This window comes from Heloderma suspectum, chromosome 3, assembly GCF_057233095.1.
Source record: "Heloderma suspectum isolate Gila_16-S chromosome 3, 16-S_ref, whole genome shotgun sequence".
NCBI lineage: Eukaryota > Metazoa > Chordata > Lepidosauria > Squamata > Helodermatidae > Heloderma > Heloderma suspectum.
Window position 1 is genome coordinate 304,962,008 of NC_139460.1, and position 21,320 is coordinate 304,983,327.

The following is a 21,320-nucleotide window of genomic DNA, read 5'->3' on the forward strand; positions in this document are numbered from 1 at the left end:
TCCCCAGAGGATTCAGAGGGGGGAGTTCCACTGACCCCAGCACAGCAAAAGCAGCTTAATGTAAAAGAGCAACGAGGGCAAGCCTCTGTCCGTTTAAGACAGAGAGGCTCTCACAGGCCAGAGGATTGATTGCAAGAAGCTGTTTCAGGATGCTGCCGTTAAAAGCAAGAAGCAGGCAGGGACAAAGCTGCTGGAGAACAACATCATTTCCACATGCCGGATCTCATCAGTCCCACCTCGACCCTGAACCTGAGCCTCAGCCTTGCTCGTGAATCCCTGTGTTTAGACCTTGGACTGGAAAAGGACCCCTCTCTGCCACACCACCTTGGATTTGTTGAACTGGTAAAGCCCCCTGCTCTAGCCTCCTCCTTTCCTAGCCTTGGACTGGTTTACAACCCGGCTTATCAGTCAGGGATTTATTGTCTCTGTTTGCCGGCCCACTGCAGTCAGCCGACAAGGTCTGACACCATGTGACATTGTTAGAAAAAGAGACTCCATAACCGTTGGCGCCTCAGTTACGTAGGAGCCCGAGTGGCGGGAAAAATGTGGGCGGAGCAAAAAGGAGAACCATAATGACGCGCTCATGACTAATGGCTTGGTAGGCTGATACTGACTGTTTATTGGCTATTAACTTGGTAAGCTGATGTACTGACTGTTTCATTGGTTACTGGCAAGAACAATAGAAGTGATATGGTATAAAAGGCTTTTGCACACGTGTCTCGGGGTCCAGACTGCTCTGCACCCGTTTTGCAAAATGTTTCAATAAAATAGTGTTGGATTCACTGCTGCCTGCCTGGCATCCTTTTCTTCTAAACCAAAAGCAAGAACTTTTTATCTAACAATTTGGTGCCGTGACTCGGATCCTGCTTCGGGGCGCGTCCCCTTCGCGCTGAGCCGAGGGGCCGTGGAGGAGAAGTGGCCACAGGCGGTTGTTTTACACTGCCTTCTCCTCACAATGGCGGCGGCGGAGGCACTTGGGGACCAACGCCAGAGGGAGAGGAAGACGTGATCACTCCTTTTTGGCACTGGCAGTGGATCAATAGGCAGCTGGACGTGGCTGCAGGCGGGACAGAGGAGGCCTCGGGGTAAGTGAAACAGCTTACTTTAGGGGACACATGCGGGACGGTGGTGTGTTTGTGATTGTGTGAGACGCCTATGGGCGAAGCGAGTGAGGGGCCCCGATCTGCATTTCCTTGTCTCGGCGACGGGCTGGGTCAGAGGAGGGCGAAGCGCAAGATTTGTTGAGTGAAATCCCACCGTCATGGGCGGGTCCCAATCCAGGCTCACGGAAGAGCCCCATATGCCCTTGGAGTGTTGTTTGCGCAACTGGTCACATTTTAAGCAGGATTATGGAACTAAGATGATGAAGGATCGACTTGTCCTTCTTTGTGCCCAAGAATGGCTGGTATTAGAACCCAAATGGCCACCCGAGGGGTCTTTTGACCCAACCCTGGTATCTGCTGTGTGCATAATAGTAACGCAAAGGGGAAGTTGGGATCAGTTTCCCTATATTGATTCATGGGCAACTTGCGTACCTCTCGGCGGCAGGCCCGCCCCGTGGGTAGTTAAATGTATGTCCTTGGCCCTCCCTGTGATAACTGGAAAAAAATTGATGAGGAAGGGAACACCTAGGGTGGCAGCGACAGCCCCTGAGGATCCGTTGCTTCCTCCTCCCTACGGGACTGCTGTCGCGGGGAGACTACGCCCGCCCCAGCCCCCACCCCACCCCAAGGGAGCCTGCCCAAGAGTTGCAACCGTTAAAAATTCCTGAGATTGGGTCTATGACTGAGTTCGAGGACACTCTCCAAGATCGTTTGGATGCCCTTGAGAAAAATTTCAAAGAGATGAAGGGTGCTTGGGGGCCTCGAACCCAGGAAAAGGTGCCTGATAAAGAGGAGGAAACCAAAGGAGGGACTAATTACAATTTACGAAAGGACCCTCAGCCACCAGTAAAATTGACTTTCCCTATTAGAGAGGTCCCTGATCCTACCGCCCAACACCCACAGGGGACAATGTTTGTTTACGTTCCCTTTACGACATCTGATTTGTACAACTGGAAACAGTTCAATCCTCCCTTTGAAGAGGACCCTGGTCCACTGTTGTCCTTAATGGAAAATGTGAGGCTTACACACAATCCTACCTGGGATGACACACAGATATTGTTAAACACTTGCTTCCTTAGTCAAAAGCCAACTATTCTTGCGGGGGCACGAACTAGATTTAGAGAAGAGAACCCCCAGGCAACTGAGGAGCAAATGGCAGAGGTTTTGCCTATTGGGAGGCCTGACTGGGGAGTGGCCACGGCAGCGCAAAGGCAATTACATGCTGAATACTTTCGGCTTGTTTTAGCGGGCATGAAACAGGCCGCTCGAAGGGCCCCCAATCTGCAAAAGGTCTTGACGTTAAAACAAGACAAAAGCGAGCCCCCCGCCGTCTTCCTCCAAAGGCTGAGAGAAGCCTTTGCTAAATATACTGACATCGACCTGAATGACCCAAATAACCTACGAATTCTCACAACGCAGTTTGTAGGAAATAGCTGCCAAGATATTAGAAAGAAGGTACAAAAAGTCGAAGGAGGACTGGCGGCTGATTTGGGAGTCCTGGTTGAGGTAGCCCAGAAGGTCTATGAAAGACGAGAGGAAGAAGAAGAAAAGGAAAAAGATAAAAGGCAGGCAAAACTACTTGCTGCGTTCTCAAGCCAGAGAAAGGAGGGACTAAGAAGGGTGGAAAGGGGAACAGAAAAGGGCCTCCCTTAGGAAAAGATCAGTGCGCTTTCTGTAGGAAGATTGGGCATTGGAAACAAGACTGTGAAGCCCTGAAAAAGAAAGAGAAAGAAAGCAGGGGGGGAGAACAAAGGGTGTTGTATGAACAAGAAAGAGATTAGGACAGACCGGGGCCCGGACCCCTCTTGGCCGTTTCCGAGGCAAGACGGGACCCCATGGTCAAAATTAAAGTTGGGGGTCACTCCTATGATGCCCTTGTGGATACAGGGGCTGCCTTGTCCATACTCCCCCTTAACAAGCCACCAACGGGAAGTGGGGGAACTGCCACCATAATGGGGGTCGAGGAAAGGGCAACGCGAGTGCCCCTTTCTCGTCCTTTGTTTACTAAAATTGGAGAAACACACCTAGAACACGCGTTTGTCTGTACCCCCTCCTGTCCGGTGGCATTGTTAGGGAGGGACTTATTGACTAAGCTCCAAATTGAGATCACTTTCACCCCTGATGGAAGAATGGAAGTACGACTTCCCAAGCAACAGAGCAGCAACTATCAAATGGCCCTTTTTAAAGCCATGGAGGAACCCACCTCAGAGGCAAATGAAGACTGGTGCTTAATAGAAAACAGAGTCAACCCACTGGTTTGGGCCGGAGTTGGAGGGGCCTCTCGTGCCAAATCGGCGGCACCATACAAAATTCTTCTCAAGGAAGGGGCGAAACCAGTTCATATGAAACAATACCCCCTTTCCCGCCAAGGGAAGCTGGGTCTACAACCAGTAATAATGAAGCTCCGAGAGGAAGGCCGACTCATCGAGATAATGTCCCCCTACAACACACCCATTATTGCTGTATCAAAAGTGGGGGCAAAGGGTTTCGCCTTGTGCAAGGCCTCCGCCTCATTAACCAGCAAATCGAGGCCCCCCACCCTGTGGTCCCTAACCCATACACCCTTCTCATAAGAATTCCAGAAGATCATGCATGGTTTACTGTCATAGACCTAAAAGACACTTTCTTTAGCATCCCACTCCACCCTGATTCGAGGCCTTTGTTCGCCTTTGAGTGGGAAAGCCCAGAGGGTGAGTCAAAGGTTCAACTAACATGGACAGTGATCCCTCAGGGGCTCAATCTTGCACCCTTCATTTTTGGTCAGCAACTTCAAAAGGACCTTGAGCCTTGGGTCCATCAGCACCTTGAGGTGCATCTCCTCCAATATTGTGACGACCTCTTGATCTCAGCCAAGGCTAAGGATATGTGCCTAAATGGGACAATTTCCCTCCTTAATCATCTACCAGACAGAGGCTATAAAGTGTCAAGGGAGAAGGTGCAGCTAGTCCGACCAACTGTAAAATTCTTAGGTTACCACTTAGCCAAGGGGACCTGAGGCTTGGGATCAGAAAGAGTCGAAGTCATTCGTGACACTCCTGTCCCTACGTCCCCCCGTGAGCTAAGGGCCTACCTGGGATTGACCGGATTCTGTCGGCTGTGGATAGCCAACTATGGGGAAATAGCACAACCACTATATGAGGCACTGCAAAAGGATAAATTAGACAAATGGAAATGGACTAAAGAAATGAATAAGTCTTTCCTCAGCCTTAAAGCTGCCCTTGTGTCACCACCGGCCCTCACCATGCCAAATCCCAGTCGACCGTTTAGACTCTATGTGCACGAGAATAAGGGCGTAGCCTCGGGGGTGCTCTGCCAACGGACGGGCCCTTCCTGGAGGCCAGTGGGTTACTACTCCAAAGTCCTTGATGTTGTAGCACGAGGATGGCCGAGCTGCTTGAGGGCGGTAGCAGCGGCAGCCTTGATCTGCACTGAAGCGGAAAAAATGACAGTGGGAGGGGCCATCGAGGTCTGGGTGCCACAAATCCTAGGGTCAGGGGGAGGAAGCAAATTCCTCAACCCGGCTCAGCACTGCCGTTATGAAATAGGCTTGTTAACAAACGAAAGCCTCACTTTCAAAGCCTGCTCTAGCTTCAACATCGCCACCCTGTTACCAACAATACAGGCTACACGTGGGCCGGGGCTCCCAGATCATGACTGTCTTGAAGTACTAGACTTGGACACCAAGGGTCAGCCAGATCTTGAAGATGAACCGATGGAAGGGGCCGAAGATCTGTTTGTGGATGGGTCCAGTTATATGCTAGACGGGAAGCGTTACACAGGGGCGGCTGTCGTCACCCATAGCGAGAGTGTCCATGAAGAACGACTGCCTCCTCATTTTTCCGCCCAATCCGCTGAACTGGTGGCCCTGACAAGAGCTTTGCAGGCAGGCAAAGGAAGGTGGGTAAATATTTACACTGACAGTAAAAATGCTTTTGCCGTTGTGCACGCTCACGGACAGTTATGGAAAGAGAGGGGATTCCTTACAGCAAATGGATCCCCAGTTGCCAATGGCGGCTTAATCGTAGACCTCTTGGATGCCCTCCAGTTACCCTTACAAGTGGCAGTTATCCATGTCCGAGCCCATGGAAAGGAGAAAGAGGAAAAGTGGAGGCAAGGAAATCAAAGAGCTGATGAGGCTGCAAAGAGAGCAGCCAGGGAAGGAATCCAAGGAACATTCCTTGTCTTACCCAGAAGGGGGAAACGCCCCACATACTCCCCCTCTGAGTTGCAAATGGCACAAGAACACAAAGTGAGTCCTCGTGATGATGGATGGATCCAGATGACGGATGGAAGACTGCTTCTTCCACAGACCCTGCAGGGAGCTATCCTGGAACAAGTGCATCACTCTCTTGGACACCCTGGGGCATCAGCCATGATTGACTATTGCAAAAGGCTATTTGTCTCCCCTGGCCTAACTGTACGCGCCCATCGACTAGCCTCAACCTGCGAGGTCTGTCAGAAAACTAATTCCCCCAGAGCCCCCCCTCCACCAAAAGGAGGGCGACCATGGGCATACTATCCCTTCCAGAGGGTACAGATTGATTTTGCTGAAATGCCACCGTGTAGGGGTTACAGGTATTTGCTTGTAATAGTGTGTCAAATGACGGGGTGGGTAGAAGCGTTCCCATGCAGGAACTGTCAAGCAAAAACTGTAGTTGCTAAATTGTTACAGGAGGTGGTGCCCAGGTTCTCCTTGCCTGAAGTTATAGAATCCGACCAGGGCTCACATTTCACTTCAGCTGTTACGCAAGCGTTGGCACGAGCTCTGGGGGTAGAGTGGCACTTACACTGCCCCTGGAGACCCCAGGCGAGTGGGCAAGGTGAAAGAACCAATCGGAGTCTCAAGGAGACTCCAACCAAGCTCCAGCAAAGGGTAAGACTCACTTGGGTTGAGGCACTGCCAATAGCTTTGACAAAGCTTCAAAAAATGCCAAGAAAAGACATAAAGCTGTCCCCCTTTGAACTAATGTTTGGATTCCCGCCTCGGGTACACTGTGGAAGGAGGGAGGAGGTCAAATGGGAAATGGGGTATCAGATGTTAAGGGGCCAGTTGATTTCTCTACAGTCTGTTCTTTCACAGCTACGAGCCTACTCTGTCCCATTCCAGAGATTGCCACTAGATGCTCCCATTCATCTCTTCCAACCGGGAGATGAAGTACTGCTGAAAAAGTGGAATAAAGAAGCTTTAAAGGAAGGGTGGGAAGGACCCTACCTAGTGGGAGCAACCAGCCATTCATGTGTAAAACTTGTAGGTTCTAGCAAATGGACACACTGCAGCCGGTTGAAGCCATTTAGACGACCCCTGCCTCCTCCTGTCACCCGGAGAGAACAGGAGGACACGGGCAACGGTCCTCTGCTCCCTGGCACCCCCCAGGAAGCTGCCAGGGACACAGGCGAAGAAGCCATCCAGGAGCTACAATCACCTCTTGTCTATAAATCCCAGCACCTAGGAAAGGCCAAGATCCGACTTAATCGGGCTTGATAGAATAGCTACTCTTGCTAAAATGAAGTGGCTGTGGATCCTAACATTGCTTACCTATGGAGTAATGGGATCAAAACAACCTTGTTGCCAAGAAGGGGAAAACACAGTCTTCAGAACTTCTCTAGGGACAGAATACTACAAATCCATGAAGTCTATCACTTGCTTAGGAAAGAAGGTTTTTGAGATACAATTAACCAAACCCTACACCTATTATACTGGTACTCGGAAAAGCCAATTACCACTAGGGGCCAAAGTTTGCCTCACAAAGGGAGGGCAGTGGGGATTAGATCGATGGAGCCCACCGCGGGTCCATCAGACCATTAAGCAAGTTGTACAGCAAGCCAGGCTAACCCCTGCAGCCCCACGTCTGCCCCCCTTAATAAAGATCCCAGAGATAGAGAAGTGCCCCTGGAAAGCCAGATTAGGGGTGCCAATAACAGAAGAAACTGATAATGTGTGGCTAGAATGGGTAAAGTACACCGCCAAGTCCTTAAATAAGTCTGACTTTTATTTGTGCTGCAGGAAGATCGGTAGCAAGGGTACTGCCTTTTCCTCTGGGATGGGACACTCCCTCCCTCCTCACCTGTGTGATCCATTTGTTCCAGCACCCTAACGCATGGCGAGAGGAGGAGTGCCAGACTCTTAATAAGTTGTACCCTCCCCTCAAATTAGAAAATCATGTTATACCCCCTGTAGCTTTTGTGCAACAAAGAAACCATACTGGATGTATATACCGAAATCTTATAGGGGGAGGGGAGCCTGTAGGGAACCTGACAAACAAATGGAGATGTGTTAATTCCACTAGCTTTAAAAATGATTCCCTCCCAATCCCACGGGCTGATCTCTGGTGGTATTGCGGGGGTCTAGAGTTGTATGAAGTATTGCCCTTTAATTGGTCAGGAGTTTGTGGACTGGTCCAGTTGGCAGTCCCCTTTTCAATCGCATTTCATCCAACAAGGGAGACTAGCCAACCCCGACAGAAACGGTCGGTAACCCCTTTTGATAATCGAATATACATTGACTCTATAGGGGTGCCAAGAGGAGTGCCAGATGAGTTCAAAGGGAGAAATCAAATCGCTGCAGATTTGAGTCTACCCTGTTTTGGTGGGTGACCATTAACAAAAATGTAGATTGGATCAATTACATTTATTATAATCAACAAAGATTTATAAATTATACCGTGATGCTATAAAAGGATTGGCTGAGCAGCTAGATTCCACTAGCCAAATGGCCTGGGAAAATCGGCGTGTTCTTGATATGATGTTAGCAGAAAAAGGAGGGGTATGCGTTATGTTAGGTGGGCGGTGTTGCACCTTCATCCCTAACAACACTGCCCCAGACGGCACAGTAACAAAAGCATTACAAGGTCTCACCACCTTATCTGAGGAGTTAGCCGAGAATTCAGGGACTAACAACCCCCTGACTGCCTGGCTAGAAAAGTGGTTTGGAAAATGGAAGCACCTAGCAGCCTCAATCCTTATCTCGCTTGTAGTAGTAGTAGGAGTTCTGGTATTATTTGGTTGCTGCATTATCCCCTGTGTTAGAGGCTTATCCCAGCGATTGATAGAAACCGCTCTGTCAAAACAGATGTTCTTGCTTTATTGTACCAATAAAGAGGCTCCGTTTTAACCGCTTTAAGACGTGAGTAAAGACTTAAAGGAGGGAATTGTTAGAAAAAAAGACTCCATAACCGTTGGCGCCTCAGTTACGTAGGAGCCCGAGTGGCGGGAAAAATGTGGGAGGAGCAAAAAGGAGAACCATAATGACGCGCTCATGACTAACAGCTTGGTAGGCTGATACTGACTGTTTATTGGCTATTAACTTGGTAAGCTGATGTACTGACTGTTTCATTGGTTACTGGCAAGAACAATAGAAGTGATATGGTATAAAAGGCTTTTGCACACGTGTCTCGGGGTCCAGACTGCTCTGCACCCGTTTTGCAAAACGTTTCAATAAAATAGTGTTGGATCCACTGCTGCCTGCCTGGCATCCTTTTCTTCTAAACCGAAAGCAAGAACTTTTTATCTAACAACATTTGATCTGTGATGGCTGCTCTGCACCTCAGGGCCAGCATGTCACGAGCATCCATTTGGGGGCTTGAGCTCGGCGGGTTCCTGCCAGTTCTGCCCCCCAGACAAGACTCCGTGACCTCCTGGTCTTGCCCAACTCGGCGCGTGCGAAGTCGGGGAAGCACGGCAGCCCCCGCTCCTTGCCCAAGCGACGATGGCTCGATGGGAAGCCTAAGCCTTCCCATCCTGCCACCGAGAGCAACTGCACCCCTCTCTGCCACTGCTCAGCAAAGAGCAACGCAGTTGCTTGAGGCAGCAGCAGAGCTCGCCAGGCTCCTGCGAACCACCAGCCAGCTCGTGTCCCAGTGTGAGCCAGGTCCAGCACTGGGTGGGGATCCAGCGAGCGGGTCGTGGGGCAGACTCAGGTGAATTTGCACAACCCTACTGGTCAGTATTGTTGGGCAGCCCCCAAGGCCCATGCCTGGCAGGGAGGCCACTGCTGACCTGCAGCGTTCCTTGGCCTGGCTTCTGCTCCTCTTCCTTGCTGTCACTTGCCTTGTCCAAACATGCAAGCAGAAGGAGGGGCGGCTTTGACATGCCCTGCCTTCTTCTTCTGGGCAGTGGCGTGGATTGTGCCCAAAGGAAGAGGGCAAGCTAATGGGCAGTGGAGGTGGTGGCAGAGGGGGCCCATTCAGGGAGCGGCCCATTTAGGACAACTTGCCCCACCCAAAATGTGCCTCATATGCAAAACATTGCTTGACATTATTTCATATATTTCATATATTTCTCTAATTAGGGCACAGTCCTATCGATTGTGCCCGCCATGATTAGAAGCCCCTGAACTCAGAGCCTTCTGATCTTCAGCTCCATGTCCTCCTGCCCACATTTTTCTCTCTACAGCCTTTTTAGCTTGTGTAGTGATGGCACTTCAGAGTAGGAGGAAAGGAGGCTGGCAGAGGCTCAGGGTAGTTTTTATCCTGGCCTCTCCAGTCTCCTCTCCTCCCCTCCAACTGGAACGACCCCTTTTCCCCCTCTCCAAGGTTGATTTTCTGTCCACGGTGGCTCCAAGGGGGCAGGGAGGGGGGTTGGATCTCTGATTCCCCCTTCTGAGGTCAGAGCACAGTCTCTGACCTCAGAGGGGGGACTCCCCAGCATGCTATGGCCCCTCAGTTAATGTGTAGGGGCCACAGAATTGCTCCCTCTATTTATTAAATGCCTTGTAAATACATTTCTCTAGGCCTTGTACAAAAAGTAATGAGCAAACAACACAAATATCCCAATAAAAGTAATCAGCAAAATAAAACTAATACACATGCCAACACACCATTAAAATTACCATCAGAGATAAAAGTTAAAAACCACATTGCAGGGACTAAAATAATAAAATGTGACATTAAAATAAAAGGATGCCATCCTATGCATGTTTAAACAGACAAATATCCTACAACTTCCAGCAAATGAATGTTGTCTAAACATGCAGCAGATTGCACTCCAAAACATTTTAAAAGCCTGGGAGACCCCCCCCCCCAAATTCTTATCCCGGCACTGAAAAGACGTTGCAATCATCAAGTGCTGGCTGGATAGGTTTATGAACATGCCCTTCGAGTGGGAAACACATTTGGTTTCCCCCTCAAAGGGATCCTTTGAAAGACCTGAGCTTGCTAAAACAAAACAAAGCATTTTGCTTCCCTGCAAGATAATGACAATAAGCCCTGCAAAACCTGAGCTGTGATATCAAAGAGAGCTCCTTCCAAAACCTCAGGTCACTGGCTCTCTGCTTTTATGCACACTGAGGTTTGGACTGGGCTGGCAGTAGAAGGTTCTGTTTTTTGGTTAGCATATTAGACCAGATTTTAGGATGTAATTTCTAATATAGGGGGCACAGAGGCTCAATTCTATGCATGCACACTTGCCTGCAAATGGGCCCCTGAACTGACTGGGAACTAATTCCAAGTAAACATGCACAGAATTTGGTTGTGCATTTTTAGAGCATTTTCCTTGAAATATATGACCCTGTGTATATTTGCTCAGAAGTAAGTCTCATTAAGTACCACAGGCCTTACTCCCAAGTAAGATTGCATAGAGGATTGCACGGTTATCTGTCTCCAGAAATCCTTTTACCCCTCCAACAAGTTTGTTTGCAAAATCAAAAAACTATGGACAAACTGTTCCCATAATCATTTTCCTACTTATCATGGGCAATGGGTTGTATCCAGTGTTAATCCTACTTAAGAGTAGACCCAGTGGGCCTGTTCACATGATCACAGAGGGGGAAATAAGCCACAATGGCTTATTTCCTCTGCTAAGCGTGCCGATTGCATGCTGGGGGGATTTGTATAATTACCCTTGCCAGCACAGCTTGCAGTACCACATGAACCCATTGAGGGTGGCTTGTAACTGTAGTTAACAAGCCACATCAGAACGCTGTAACAGCCCATGGGTTCTGGAAGGCTTGTTAACCATGGCAACAGGCTACCCTCTCCAGGTTCACATGACACGGCAAGCCATGCAAGCAAGGGTAATTGTGTAAATCACCTGACACGCAACTGGCACATGCAGAAAGCGCAATAAGCCACCATGGTTTATTTCCCCCTCCATAATTGTGCAAACCCAGTCACTAAAAGGAATGTAACTTCAATTAGACTAACCTTGGACACAACCCACTGCTGCCAGAATATGAATTATCCCTAAAAACTATAGACCAGTGGCAACTCAAAGCACAGCTTTGCATCCCTTTAAAACTGCAGCTGACTTACTTCAACAAAAGAAGCTAGTTAACTAAGTTTCTTCTAGTTTGGGAACTGATTGTAAATTTTTTCTTTCTTTTTGCAGATACCTGAGGCCACAAACTCATTTTATATGCTCAGATGAAAAGCCATCAAAATAATGATTTTGGTTCACTCAGTCAGAAGGAAGATTCTTTATCCAATTTAATAATCACCCAATGAATTCTTCCCTGGGGGCTCATTGCTGTTTTTTAAAGAAAGACTTCCTTGAATTTTCTCATATCCATATTGAAAGTATGGTGGGGGGGAGCAAGGGGGAGGAGGTGAGAAATTTTATATATTAAAAGCTTCTTCCTAATCCACTAGTGTAATTAGTTAACTGAATAGCAAACCAAAAAAAATAGACTTCAGTTTTTACTTAAAACACAGAGACAGGGGAGCATCTAAAGTGCAACGCCATGATAACTTTGCGAAAAATCAAATTTAATTAATTTTCACATAAAAAATCCCATTAGTATTTCAACACTATCTATTTCACTGTTCTATGTAGCATGTTAATGAAGCAATATTTTAGAATGCAAATGATGCTCCATTTGTCCCTTCCATTCTATTTCCCTTTTTTTTTTATAGGCAGCAAAAAGAAATCTACACTGACTCAGGGTGCTATTGTTTAAAGTTAGTTTTACTATGTTGTTTTTGAAAACATTGAACAGCCAGCTCTGCTGAACTCAATACAGTTCTTGTTAGCTGCAGGGCATCATCAGGATCATGATTAATGGACAGCTACAGGTTTCAGACCATCTAAAGAGCGCGCATCAGAAGCATTGACTTGCTGAGTAAAAAGTCTCTGTGTGTGTGTATCCCCTGCAAGTCCTAGAAGACTAGAGTGTGTGTTTACCAGGCATGCTGTAGGAATGGGGGTCTACAGAAGAGAGGGGCCAGAGATAAAGGAGGACTGAATTCCTGAATCTTTTCAAATGCCTCCTCCAGATAATTATTAAAGACAGAGTAGCCATGGAAATCCCAGGAATCCACATTCACTGAATTTGTGATGTGGTGAACAGGGCCACACCCACTGGACAGTTGGGAATATTGTAACCTCATCTGCAAGTTGCAGGAAGGGGACAGTGTTGCAGTTTGTTAGTTAATGCATTGGGAACTTTGGGCATAGCTAGCCTTAGGATCTCTATAGTTTATAGTGTGGTTTCCTGTTCCTCCCCTTCCCCCTTCCCACCACTCTCTCTCTCTCTGTCCTCCTCCATTGGTGAAAGCACATTTTGCTTGCTTTCTCTTGCTCCTGCCAGTGTTATAGAATACAAAGAAATGGACTGAACAAACTCTGTTTGAAACTCTGCGCTGTACCTGCATTATCGGCAAGAATATTGTGAATTAACTATTTTTACCTTTTCTTCACTAAAGAAGGGTATGGTCTCCTTTTTTAGCCTTGTGTGTATGTGGAACTGGTAATCACTCATTCTGTTTTACCTTTTGTCTTTTCTGTGCTGGACTGCCTTTTTAACAGAAAGTGGCAGTACCAAATTATTCCCATCATGGACCTGCCCTCAACATCAACTTGTTCAGCCTTGCCCCCGTGATCACTGGATGTGTGGTGGTAAGTCGACATGTTCTGACCACACCCATTGAACATGTGTGTAAGCTCAGTGTTCAGACCTCCTACTGAATGCACAGAAGTCAGGGGGTGGAACCAGCCAGACACATTGGCACTGGAGGCAAGACCAGAAGCTGTGGTCCGTCCTTCCCTGGGTTTAATTAATTGACCAAACAGCACTTCTGAAAATGTCAGAGGCATAACTGAACTAACAAAAGCAAGAATATCTGTTTGCAAATGGTTGAAGGACTCCTCTTTGCGGGTGCCATAACTCAGTTATGTGCATGTTTTGTATGCAGAATGCCTTGGTTCAACCTTTGATGTCTCCAATGTGAAGGATCTAAGGAAATCCCTGCCTGAAGCTGAATCATCATGTATCAGCTTTATATGTTCAAAAACAAGAAACATGTTGACTCACTTTATCTCATGATCAACAGGGCAGCCATCTTGATGGTAACAGAAAAGCTATTGCTTGTAGCCTAGAGAAGAATATCAGGAAAGATATTCCCTGTTGGCTGAAGGTAAGCCACAGATCATGAGTGATGCATATCCCACAGTAGCAAAATCCTTTCCGAGAACTGTTGAGCTTTATCCACGAACACCATCATAAAAAATGGTAAACAGAACATGCAAAACTAAGTCAATATTTTACTCGTATTACGCAATGCTAGACTTCTGAGAGCAAGGACAATTTACTTCAGTGCTATCCATTCAAGGACTGGGATTCAAAGTGTCATTCCACTTTGTGGTTTTAAAAATTCCTGATCAGTGGACTGATCCAAGATTGAATAAGTTGCCCGGTCCTGAAGAACTTCATCAGGAGGACTTTAAACTGAATCCTACAGGGAAGGGAGATGTAGAGTTGGGGGTAACAATGGACGTAGGCTCATGCACTGCAACGGAGAGAACAGCTCTAATAGCACCCAATAATAGTCTTCAGACACAGGTAGGAAGAAAGCCAGACTATGAAGCACATGGTCTTCGATGTCTATATACTAATGCCCAGTGTATGGGAAACAAACAGAACGAACTGGAACTCTTAATACAAGAGGGAAATTATGACTTGATAGGTATAACTGAGACTTGGTGGGATGATTCTCATGACTGGAATACAGCAATTGAGGGATATAACTTGTTCAAAAAGAACAGGAGGAACAGAAAGGGAGGTGGGGTTGCACTATATATTAAAAATACATATCTCTGCACAGAAATACAGGAGGATGAGCTTGGTAGCCCCATCGAGAGCATCTGGGTGAAAATAAATGGAGCAAAGAATAAAAGGAACCTGATGGTCAGAGTCTACTACTGGCCACCCAATCAAGGAGAAGACGAGGATGAAACTTTTGAAAAGCAAACAGCCAATGTTTTAAGGAAGCATGATGTAGTAGTAATGGGGGACTTCAATTTCCCCGATATTTGTTGGGAGACAAATTCTGCAAAACATGGCCCCTCCAGGAAATTCCTGACTGGTGTGGTGGATAACTTCCTCCTACAGAAAGTAGAGGAAGGAACTAGAGGATCAGCTATCCTTGACTTGATCCTAACCAACAGAGATGACTTAGTGGATAAAGTAGCAGTTACAGGAACTCTGGGGGAAAGCGACCATGTTGTACTTGAGTTCTTGGTTCTAAGGGAAGCAAAAGCCGAGTGTAGTCCAACACGTACCCTGGATTTTAGGAAAGCTGATTTTAATAAACTCAGAAAAATGATCAGTAAGGTCCCATGGCAAGCGACGCTAATGAGAAAAGGAGTCCAAGATGGGTGGGAGCTTTTAAAAAAGGAAATTCTCAAGGCACAATTACAAACAATTCCAACAAGAAGAAAAGGTGGAAGACAACAGAAGAAGCCAATGTGGCTTCACAAAAAGCTTAGAGATGACCTGAAAACAAAAAAGGACACATATAGGAAGTAGAAAGAAGGCCAAGTAACAAAGGAAGAGTACAGGCAGGTAGCACAGAATTGCAGGGATGGCGTCAGGAAGGCTACAGCTGACAACGAGCTGAGGTTAGCGAGGGATGCTAAAAACAACAAAAAGGCTTTCTTCAGCTACATGCATAGTAAAAGGCAGAGGAAAGAAATGGTTGTTCAGCTATTAAATAAGGATGGCAAAACAATAACAGAGGCCAAAGAAAAGGCAGAGGTGCTCAATTCCTACTTTAGATCAGTCTTCTCCCAAAAGAGGGTCTATGACGCCCTTGGCAAAGACGAAATACAGGCTGAAGGGGCAGGATTGCAGCTTGAGATAGATAGGCATCTGGTCAAGGAACACCTAATTACTTTGAATGAATTCAAATCTCCAGGGCCTGAACTGCATCCTAGAGTAATCAAGGAAGTGGCAGAAGAACTCTCAGAACCGCTGTCTATTCTCTTTGAGAAATCATGGAGGACGGGGGAAGTGCCAGATGACTGGAGGAGGGCTAATGTTGTCCCTATCTTCAAAAAGGGTAAAAAGGAGGAACCTGGGAACTCCAAACCAGTCAGTCTGACATCAATCCCTGAGAAAATTCTGGAGATGATAACGCAATCCATCTGGAAGCACCTTGAAAACAATGCAGTGATTACTCAAAGCCAGCATGGATTTGTCAAGAACAAGTCTTGCCAGATGAATCTGATCTCATTTTTTGATCAAGTCACCTCCCTTGTGGACCGTGGGAATGCTGTAGAAATCATATACCTTGACTGCAGCAAAGTTTCAACAAAGTGCCCCATGATATTCTGATGAGCAAACTAGCTCAAAATGGGCTAGATGAAACAACAATCTGGTGGATCCACAGTTGGCTACAGAATCAGAATCAAAGAGTGCTTATCAATGGGACCTTCTCAAACTGGGGAGAGGTAACGAGTGGGGTACCTCAGGGCTCAGTCCTGGGCCCAGTGCTCTTCAACATTTTTATTAATGACTTGGAGGAGGAGGAGGTGCAGGGAATGCTGATCAAATTTGTAGATGACACAAAATTGGGCGGGATAGCTAATACTTTGGAAGACAGAAACAAAATTCAAAGTGATCAGGATAGACTGGAGCGCTGGGCAGAAAACAACAGAATGACATTTAATAGGGATAAGTGCCAAGTTCTGCACCTAGGAAAAAGAAACCAAAGGCACAGTTACAAGATGGGGGATACGTGGCTCAACAACACTACAAGTGAGAAGGATCTTGGAATTGTTGTTGATCACAAGCTGAATATGAGCCAACAATGTGATGTGGCTGCAAAAAAGGCAAATGCTATTTTGGGTTGCATTCATAGAAGCATCGCTTCCAAATCCCGGGAAGTACTAGTTCCCCTCTACTCAGCACTGGTTCAGCCTCATCTGGAGTACTGTGTCCAGTTCTGGGCACCACACTTTAAGAAGGATGCAGACAAGCTGGAGAAGGTTCAGAGGAGGGCAACCAAGATGATCAGGGGACTGGAAGCAAAGCCCTATGAAAAGAGACTGAAAGAACTGGGCATGTTTAGCCCTGAGAAGAGAAGACTGAGGGGAGATATGATAGCACTCTTCAAGTACTTGAAAGGTTGTCACAGAGAAGAAGGCCAGGATCTCTTCTTGATCATCCCAGAGTGCAGGACACGGAATAATGGGCTCAAGTTACAGGGAGCCAGATTCCTGCTGAACATCAGGAAAAACTTTCTGACTGTTAGAGCAATACAACAATGGAACCAATTACCTAGGGAGGTGGTGGGCTCTCCCACACTGTAGGTGTTCAAGACGAGGCTGGATAGCCATCTGTCAGGGATGTTCTGACTTGGATTCCTGCATTGACCAGGGAGTTGGACTCGATGGCCTTGTAGGCCCCTTCCAATCCTACTATTCTGTGATTCTGTGATTCTATGATTCTATGAATCAGAGATGGGCTTTTACTCATATGGTATGGGTGGAGCCTGGCGAGGTTTTAGCTGCTCAGGAGATGGGAACTGATAATTTGGGGTAAACCCAGCACATTTTAGGTGGGTCAGAGGTGGGGCCTGGAGGACTTGAGTACATCACTGGGTGGGACCTGACAGACTGGCATGCAAGTTCAAGGTGGAGGGAGAATTAACCCCCGCCCAGCTGAAAAAATATCTGGTCAATTCAACAAAGTATCTGATACTGAACTGGAGCTAACAATTGCAACTGGGCAGAAACATTCCTGACATGTATTTCCAAACTTTTATGTGCACATGGAGGAGGCGGGCAGTGGATGTGCATTTACCAATGTTCTCCTCCAGTCACAGCCCCTTGTGACTCATGGCATGCTGCTCCAGAGGTTTGGCCAACTTTCAGGGGCTTGCTGTGGTCACAAGAGGGCTACCTCTAGAAGACAGAGTTGGGACACATGAATGCAAGATGGATTACAAGGTGTCCATTGGATCTTGGCCAAGATCTTGCATGCCCTGGTTTGCTCCTCCAAACATCAGATGAAATTTGAGATATAGAGACCTGATAGATTTTCCTTACTTTGTTATCAGTGCCTTTGGAATTACAAGCTCTGCATCTTTGAGTTACTCAAAGAGCTTTTTTATGGCTTGTACTGCCCACCTATTTGAAGCCTCCTGCTTGACAGATTCTGAAGAATCAATCAGGCTTTTTTCGAACACTGCAGATTCAACTGAGTCCAATCAGGGGGTATTTTGCAGCCTACTATCAGATATATTCAAAGCATAATCTAAACAAGATGCTTGGCATGGTAAAGACAAAACAAATTGTCCACATTTTAAACAATGGATTAAATCATAGTCATCGTGACTAAAGGCATAAAATGGCATTTACTTCTGCTGCCTTTGTTTCTTTGTTGTAGAAAAGGATTTAAAGTAAAAATAATAGGATACACATCTGTAACTATGTACACAGGGTACTATGGCGAGCAGCACCAGCTGGCCCTGGCACGCCTATGCAGACCCAGGTGCTGACCCCTGGCCTGTTCACCGCTGCCTTCATCACCTGCTAAGCTCTAGGTGGTCATTTTCAGGGCTAGTGGTACAGCTAGAGCTGAAGACTAGGGCTCTGTGATCGGGGCGGGGGGCAGAATGTCAGGTGATGGGGGCAGCAGAACTTTGGTGGTCTCTTCCACATTGCCCAAAAAGAGGACTTGCCTCACCAAAAGATGTTGGATTGCATAAAACTTACATATGCTAATTTATTCATATAGATGCTAATCTAAAAATAATTACTAGCATTTAAATAGAAGTACACCATGTCTCACCATAGTGGGAAAGACTGTGACCAAGTGACCCACGTGCCTGCAATGTCTGCAATCTGGTGTCATCACTCTCCTGGGGGATTCTTCCTCACAGGAAGAGCTCGAACCTTCAGAGCTAGATGTCTCCAGGGAACAGGTTGCCTCAGAGGACCCCGGCCCTACCCATGATGGTCCTAGCCCTCCAGTGCCGATGCCTTCAGATCTACCTCCTTGAAAGGCAGTAAGCTCAGCTTCTAGGGTGGAGAAGGATGCTGAGCAGCTACCTAGCCCCTGAGAGTGTTGTCACCTCAAAAAGCAAGCTAGTAGGGCTCCTTTAAGAAGAAGTCCTAGGCTACCAAAGAGGACTCTTCAGGAAGAAGGAGCTCCTCAGGAGCATGGCCTGTAATCTGATGCAGCTGAGCCCTGGGTGGGGCTCTGGTACCTCTAGCTAAATCAGCTTTCACTTGTAACTTGACAATAGTTGGAAACAATGTCTGATCTTCAGCTCTGTTCTCTGTATGCTGTTTTCTCCCTGACCTGCTGTGTAGTTGGACCTCTGTGCTATTGACCTCTGAACTTCTCCCAGACTCTGCTTTTGAAATGCATTTTTACTTGATTGATCTCCTGGCTTTTGACCTTGGCTGCACCTCAGACATGGCTCTGGGAAAACCCCTATGTGCCTGCTAAAACTGTGCTTGACCATTTGCCTGCTAAATTGAGTATTCTATTGTATATGTGCCTGTATTTGCTTAGCAAAGAGCCAGGACTCAGTTTTGAGCAGGACATCTGGGTGATAACTGTTGATGGGCAATTTCAAGGACTCTCCTCTCCCTTCTTACGTGTGTGTGTTGTTTTTTTTAATCTTTAAACCAGATTTGGACCAGATAGCCCTTCAAATAGAGGATGCCTCCAAATAGAGAATGATCCTCTGGCAACCTTTCAAATAGAGGACTGTCCTTTGTAAGGTGGCCACCCTACTTGGATATGATGTATTGATGGGGGGCAAGAGGGATGCTTGCAGGTGAGGCTTTTATCCCACAGTTGCTGTGCCCCAAACGCAGAATGTTTCAGGAGGTCCAGATGACGTCTTTCATTTGCAATCCCCATGTTTTCCCGCTGCTCCTTCCATCTTTTATCTTGCCAGGGGGGGAAACCCCATTAAGGAGAAAAAATGGAATTGGTGCATGATGCCTTTTGATTGGTAGCATCAGGTGTCCTCCCCTGGAAAGCCCCCAGATACTCACCAAATATGGGTGAGCATAGGGAGTGGCTCTAATATTTTAATATTCCTGGTTCCAATCGATCAGGCTTTTGCATACAAACACATGAAAGGATAACCCCTTCATTTAACAATAACTTATGTAAAGCAGGAAATACTCTATATTCCACCCTATGTCCCTTGGGAGATTATTACACATTTACATACAAATGTAATAATAATCTCAGAGCTAATATAGAACAGCTTCTCCCTGTGATTATTTTTTAAAGAATCTATATAAATGAGTCAGCATCCCCCAGCAAAGTGTTGTGCATTGAAAACATTAGTTTGCTCTTCAGGTAGGTATGAAGAAGGATCCCTGTGAAAAAGACTCTCGTAAAACTGGGGACACCAGAACTGGAGGCTGGTGGCTCCGATGTCAGTGTAGCAGTAAATCCACTCCAGGTTTCAGTCAGAAGTCTACAGGAGCTCTCCAAGGTGCTTTTGGATAGCTCCTTTAGAGTTCTTACTGAAATCCGGAGCAGATTCACCGCCCCACTGACATCAGAGCCACCAGCCTCCACTGGACACCAGCCTACTTGTAAGACCATTTACGGCGCAATCCTATGGGGATAGGCAGCTGCCTCCGAGCTCAGAGGCAACTGCCTATCCCATGCAGGGCAGGAGCAGGTTGTGGAGTGGATCATCCCCTCCGCGCTTCAGCTACTCTGCATTTGCGGCTAGACAGTCAATTTTGGCTGTCTAGCCGCAGGAAGGCGGAGCGGGGGAAGTGGCGGCCGGATGACACGTTGGATGTGTCATACCAGCATTTCCGCCTTCCCTGCCCCGGAACGCCCCATTTTCGCCACTACGTGCTCCTCTTGCGAGCGCAGGGCTGTTCCGATCTGCCTGCGAGGCAGCGCGGAAAGGGGGGAAGGTCAGTTCCCGGAAACTAACATATCCTATGGCCGTCTAGCCACTGACTCGTGGCCATAGGATTGCTCCCTAAACTGCTTAAATATCTATCACTGCAATACAGCAGTAATGAAACTGGAGTCGTGCCTGCAGCCACATACCACACATGGACTCCAGTCGAGGGAGAAACACCCTGGCTAATATGGAGTAGAGAGTGACAAATGGGATGCGAGAGAGGGGTGGGGCTGTTACTTACGATATTTATATAGCGCTCCACATCAAAGATTTTGGAGCGGTGAACAACAAGATAAAAGAATAAAACTCCATCATTAAAACAATTAAAACATTTTAAAAGAACAGATTCTGAACTTAATAAGCCGCAGCTAGTCACTCAGGGAAGGCCTCTTTAAACAACAATGTCTTTGGGAGGCGCCGAAAGCAACACAATATTGGTGCCTGCCTGACATCCAAAGGCAGGGAGTTCCACAGGAAGGGGGCCACCACATCGAAGGCTCTTTTCCTGGTGGACTCCAATCGGGCCATGGGTCCATGTGGAACCAGCAGAGACATGCCCTCTGGTGACCTCATTGACTGGGCAGGTTGGTAAAAAAGAAGGCGCTCTCTTGGGTATTCTGGTCCCAAGTTGTTTAGGGTTTGTGCAATAGTACTAATACCTTAAACCTGGCCCGGTAGCAAATAGGCAGCCAGTGCAGTTCCCTCAGCAAAGGAGTTGCATGCTGAAAAGGGGCAGCTCCTGACAACAGCTGAGCTGCATTCTGCACCAGCTCCAGCTTCCAGAGCAGCCTCAAGGGCAGCCCCACATAGAGTGCGTTATTTTATTGATTGATTGATTGATTGATTGAATTTATATCCCACCTTTTTTCCCCTTGCAAGGAACCCAAGGCACTGCAGTAATCCAGTATTGAGGTTACCGTAGGGCTATAGTTTTATGTAGCAATGCAAATGCAGCCCAACACAGTGGTTGGAGATACGCATTGGCAGGGACAGAAGAAACACGCACCCCCTTCTCACCAGGTGATTCCAACATGGGTTTCATACCTAGTGCTCATCACTGCAGTGCAGAGTACGCCACGGTCCATTCTGTGCATGCCATTTCAAATCC

General features: G+C 47.1%; 1 protein-coding gene across 1 annotated transcript in view; it reads right to left on the reverse strand.

The window, feature by feature from the left end:
• WDR49 (WD repeat domain 49) overlaps window positions 1-21,320 on the reverse strand; it is a 275,211-nt gene that overhangs the window by 238,034 nt on the left and 15,857 nt on the right. The gene's annotated exons all lie outside the window — the stretch shown is intronic.